The sequence below is a fragment of the Marmota monax genome, unplaced genomic scaffold, assembly GCF_021218885.2.
Source record: "Marmota monax isolate L192 unplaced genomic scaffold, Marmota_monax_Labrador192_F-V1.1 WCK01_AAM20220418_F8-fsc00164, whole genome shotgun sequence".
Taxonomy (NCBI): Eukaryota; Metazoa; Chordata; class Mammalia; order Rodentia; family Sciuridae; genus Marmota; species Marmota monax.
The window spans coordinates 1,771,148-1,776,553 of record NW_026693313.1 but is presented as its reverse complement, the minus strand read 5'-3'; the positions used below and the strand labels follow the sequence as shown (position 1 = coordinate 1,776,553).

General features: G+C 42.3%; 1 long non-coding RNA gene across 1 annotated transcript; it reads left to right on the top strand.

Annotated features, from left to right (window-relative positions):
* The first annotated feature begins 628 nt into the window (after nt 1-628).
* LOC124100924 (uncharacterized) lies at nt 629-5,175 on the top strand. The gene is made up of 3 exons (XR_006854471.2): nt 629-2,068; nt 2,249-4,634; nt 5,139-5,175. It is a non-coding gene; the product is annotated as an uncharacterized LOC124100924 (long non-coding RNA).
* The last annotated feature ends 231 nt before the right edge of the window (nt 5,176-5,406 follow it).

The following is a 5,406-nucleotide window of genomic DNA, read 5'->3' as shown; positions in this document are numbered from 1 at the left end:
CCCGTGAATTTAGTTGTCACAAAAGGCAACTAACCCTGTAGAGAAAAATGGCAGGTCCCAGAGATGTCAACCCAGGCCTGAGGGGAGGTGGGCTTGGGAGGTCAGCAGTTGCACTGTAAGCCATGGCCTTCTAGGGGCCACTTGCAGATGGGGGGGGCACACTATGGGGGAGTTAAATGATTCAGCTTGTGGATGGGGAAGGACAGCAACTTGGCACTGCCCAGTGTCATTTCTTGAGCCCAAATCATTATTTTGATTTTGGAGATTGTATATTTGCAAGGTCAGTGTCACCGCCCCAAAGCTGCTGTGTTACATTACACCCCTTAACAAGACCTCATGGAAACAACACTGTGTTCAGTAGACAGCAGACAGGTTCAAAGGTGGGAGACAGAGATGGAGAGGAAAGACCAGGCAGGAGACTCCCTTCCCTTCAGACCATTCCCATTTTCTTCACCTCTGCGGGGGTCGGAGGGGAGGTTTCAAGGGTAAGGATGGAGAAAGGCAGAAAATCTGAGATAAGAGGATTGTTTCTGGCCCCACTTTTCTCTTTTCTCCCTGAGTCTATTGATTTTCAACAGCAATCCTAGAGTTTGCGGCTTGCAGAGAGATGGTCAATGAAAAGCTATGTAAAACAGCATGTTAAAAAGGGGAAAATATTAACACAAGATAAAAAAGAATAGAAAAAGTGCTTAATGTTGCAAACACATACTCAGCAGTGGAAAAACTCTAATTAAAGTCACCAAATAATCAGGACGAGTAACCCGCCATGACTTTGTACAAGGTCCGATCTGTGTTCTGATAGTGTATTCCATACACCGAGCCTGGCTTTGGAGAAACTCGCTAAATTAACATTGACATTGACCTTTCCGTTGGTAAGATGGAACTGGGCCATGTGGTATGCTCATTCGTATATTAATGTCCAATCAATTTCCTATTTGTTTTTAAATTTTTTATTTTAATTTAAACTTATTTAATTTTTGTGGTAGTGGGGATGGGACAGAGAAGCTAGCACTTTAGGTCCCCAGCCCAATTTTCAACTCTTGATTCAAAACACTTGCTCTTCCTTCCAGTGAGAAAGTCTGAGCAGTGAACCTGCTGATCTCTTCTTGCTTCCCCTCTGCTACTGAATTCATGAGGAGAGTTTCTGTCTTCCTCCTGCCCTCTGATTCATCAGATTGGTTTACTGGGTTTTCTTCCCCATCCTTCCCTATAATTTTTATTTTTATTTTTTTTCAGGCTAACCCTGGTACTTTTGAATTCTTGACCTTATTTTCTTTTGTTTTTCCAAAGGGTCTACTGCATCAATTATTCTCACTTTTTCTTAAATCTTCCATTACTTTCCCTCCACGGGCTCCTTCCCCTCCTGGCTACAAATACACCTAGAATGCCTTTATCTTAGGAGAAAAATCTATCCTACAAAAACTTCTGTGTCTCCCTCAACTGTTATCATTTCAAAACTCCTTCTAGCAAACACATGGCTCATCACTACGGTTTGATTCAGCTTCGCTGCCCCCACCCCACCCTTTTTTGTGGAAATTGCTCTGGGAAAGGTCAAGGGTGATCAGCTCCTAATTACCTGGCTTATCCTTTATCTGGCTTTTCCTTTATCTTCCATTTAAGATTCCCTGGGAACCATCCTCAGGCCAACTCTCTTTACAGGTTACAGGTTCTCTAAACAGTTTCACCCAAGCCTGAACTTCTAGCTAGAATTTTTCTGTGTCTTCGGGTCTTCTGAATTCCAGCTATCCCAAACTGAACTCACTCTCCACAGAAGCTGGCTTGGGTCTTGGCATGCAAGAGCCTCGCAGGCAGCAGAGGACAGCTCCAGGAGGTGGAGTTTCCAGACGAGAGATGCGCGTTTCCCCTTTCCTCTAGAGAATTCAAAAATCGGACAGAGATGAACTGGCACTTCCCATCCAAATTATCTTCAAGCCACCACCAATTCTGTAATTAGAGAAGACAAAAGAATGAATTCCAACCCTGGGATACATAGATGGGTTGGCCAGTTTTGCAAGAGGACCAGAAGGCCACGGACAGCCCAGCTTCTGGGCTAGTACAGAATCACGAGGTGCATTCATGTTCTCTCTTTGTACCTTAATCTATTCTTGTTATTTTCCTGCAAACTGATATTAGGAACACTCTGGAAATTCTAACTCTGGAATTTTGCTACAGAAGTATTCTAAGTATGCAGTGTCCTGAGTCTCAGCTTGTCTCCATTAACCTCTTGTTGTAACATTTATTATTCAAGTTACTTTAGTCCAGGTTCATCATCCCTTCTGGTAGAGACTGAAAATTCAGACTTCACCCAAGATTTTGGGAGGCAGAGACGGGGTGTGACCAGCCTCATCAGAGAAGACCCCAAAGAGCAGACTCATGGATAGTTGTCTGGAGGGTCAGAGCCCTGGGGGTCCACTAAGCTCTTGGGAAATTCAGATATTCCCATCAGGCAAGTTAAGTCTTTAGCTATTATCTTTTTAGATTAAAAATTCACCTTGGTAGTGTGTTGAGAGCCACAGCCGAAGGGGCCTCAGCAAACTTCCAGCTGCCAGCAAACTTCCAGCTGCCAGCAAACTTCCAGCTGCCGGCTGATGATTGGCTCACAGCGGCCCCAGCAACATCTAGCTGATTGGCTCCTCTGTGGTGATGCTCAGTTGATAAACTTGGAAAATTTTTTATTAATCTTTTGGGGAAGGGACTGGAATGATACATAAGAAAACGAATCTGGGTCAGTAAAGAGGGGAAAAAAATAGAAGACATTCAGGGACACAAAGACAAACTGTATTGCACGGTTTTCCTAAGGTCACCACACCAAATATTCTGACCCCTCTTGTTTTGGTGGCCTAAGTAGCAAAGAGAGCATCAGAGGATATAAGGTTTATTGTTCACCTCAAGAGCAACATTTTATTTGATTGGATAAGACTAATGCTTAACATAATTGAACAACTAAAATCTTCACATTCCCTTTGGCTTTGTGTACTATCAGGTCCAATAATGTTTAAACGTATAAATAGCTAGTATTCACATTTGTCTTTCTCGTGGTTTTGTATCAAAACCAGGGTCCACCTCCGGGTGGTCCACCTGGCCTGAGGTGGGTGTTGGAGTCCTTCTGAGGTGCAGGCTTTCCTGTCTCAATGGGAAGGCAATTCAAACTAGGATAAAATATAGAATGATTGGAAACACGATTCCTTTCTGTCTTTGATATTTTATCCACATCCAAATTCGAAGATTTAAGGACATCCATGGAAAACAGATGTCTGACACAGGACATTCATATTGTCCTGCGGGTGCTCAGCAGAGACTAGAGGGAGACACTTCCTTATGGGATACAGGCTCGTTCAATTCTCCTGTGATGTTTCTGTCCGGATGCTTTCAGATCCTTTGAACTCAATGCTTTTATCTTACATTGACTCAGTCAATGCAGATGAGAAAGTCCCTTGAGGCAGTAATGTCACCACAAAACTCTGTCCTCAGCTCTTACTGTTCTAATTGGATCTGTAAGGCCTTGGAATTGACACAGCCCAATCAATAATGACTACTTTTAAGCGAGGAACCCTTCTTGGAGACACTGCAGCAGTATTTCAGATTTACAGATATTTTCACATTCAATTAAGAAGATGGAGACCATTCAACCATTGCTGGTCAGAGACCTAGAATTCCTGTAACAAACTTTGGTCCAACTCCATTTGGCTGCAGTATTACTTTATAAGAGGAAATTTGGGCCTTGTCCCCTGTCTTGATGCCCAATGTTTGAAATATGCAAGGAACTGTGTGGTACAGAACAGGGTGTCCTTCCTGTGGGCTGGGAAGACGCTCTCCCTGCCCAAGCTGCCCTCTTCCAATTTTGCTTCCATCCGGGAAACAGTTGGCCATCGAGGCCATCCTTTGGAGTAGCTTAAGGATTTCATTGTGAATGTAGAAAATAAAGTGGATTATTAGATACAAACTCTCACAACCAGCTATGAACAGATGAGCCTTTCCAGTCCCAGATGGGGCATTGGACCAGATGTGGAGACTCTGGCAAAGAGCGCAGGGTCCACTTACACACCGGGGACTCAATTGTTGTAAGCATTTAAAAATTGTTTTTAATAAGGACTAATATATAGAGAATAAAGTGCACACGTATTCAGTGTGTATCTTGATGGATACCTCCCACCCCTCACACAAGTATCTCGAAACACTCACTCCTGCTGTTATGGTTTGGATGTGAGGTGTCCCCTAAAAGCTCACATGTGAGACAATTTAAGAAGGTTTGGAGGAGAAATGATTGGGTTATAGCCCTACCCTAATCAGTGAATTAGTGATTAATGAGTGGTAACTGGATGCAGGTGGGGTGTGGCTGGAGGAAGTGATTCATGGGGGCATGGCTGTGGGGTATATAACTTGTATCTGGGAGTGGAAACCTCTTTCTCTGCTTTCTGATCGTCTTGTGAACTGCTTTCCTCTGCCATACTCTCTCGCCATGATGTTCTGCCTCATCCGGACACGGAGCCCCTGGGGAGTGGAGCTGGCTGTCTATGGACTGAGACCTCTGAAACCGTGAGCCCTTAAATCAACTTTTACTCCTCTACAGTTGTTTTGGTCAGGTCTTTAAGTCACAGCCGTGAAAAAGCTGACTAAACCACCTGATTTTCCCAGTAAGTACCTGCTAAAGTTCACCAGTATTTCACACTCTTTTCACCATAGATTTGTTTGCCTGTTTTCTAAAATTATTTTGCATTTTGCTTTTTTTTTTCTCTGATTCAACTTTGTATTTGTAAGATTCATCCATGATGCCATGTGTGGTTTATTTGCTCTTTCCTACTGCTGTTTAGTGTGTATTCCATTGTGTGACTACACCATAGTGTGTTTACCCATCTGACTACTAGACATGTCAGTTGTTTCCATTTCTTGGATTTTATGAAGACACTGTTACAAACATTCTTATGGTCTTTTACACAGCCAAAAATTTCCCAGCATTTGTAATTATTTATATTTCTTTCAATAATGGAGTTGTGATCCAGATATATATATTTTTAAACCAATATTTAGTGTTTTTACACTTTTAAATTTTAGCCATGCTTAGGGTTTTAATTTGCATTTTTTAAAAAAATATTTTTCCTAGTTGTTGATTGACCTTTATTTCGTGTATTTTTATGCAGTGCTGAGAATCGAACCCAGTGCCTCACACATGCTAGGTAAGTGCGCTACTGCTAAGCCCCAGCCCCAGACCTTAATTTGCACTTTTTGATGAATACACACGTTTTGTATTAAGTATGTTTTCATGTGCTTTTTGACTCTTTGGATAGACAGTATTCTATGAAGTGCCTATTCAAATGTTTTGCTCGTTTTGAAAAATTGGATTGTTTGTTGTTTCCTTGTGGATTTGTAGCAATGCTGCATGTATTTATTCCAAGAGTCCTTAGTCAA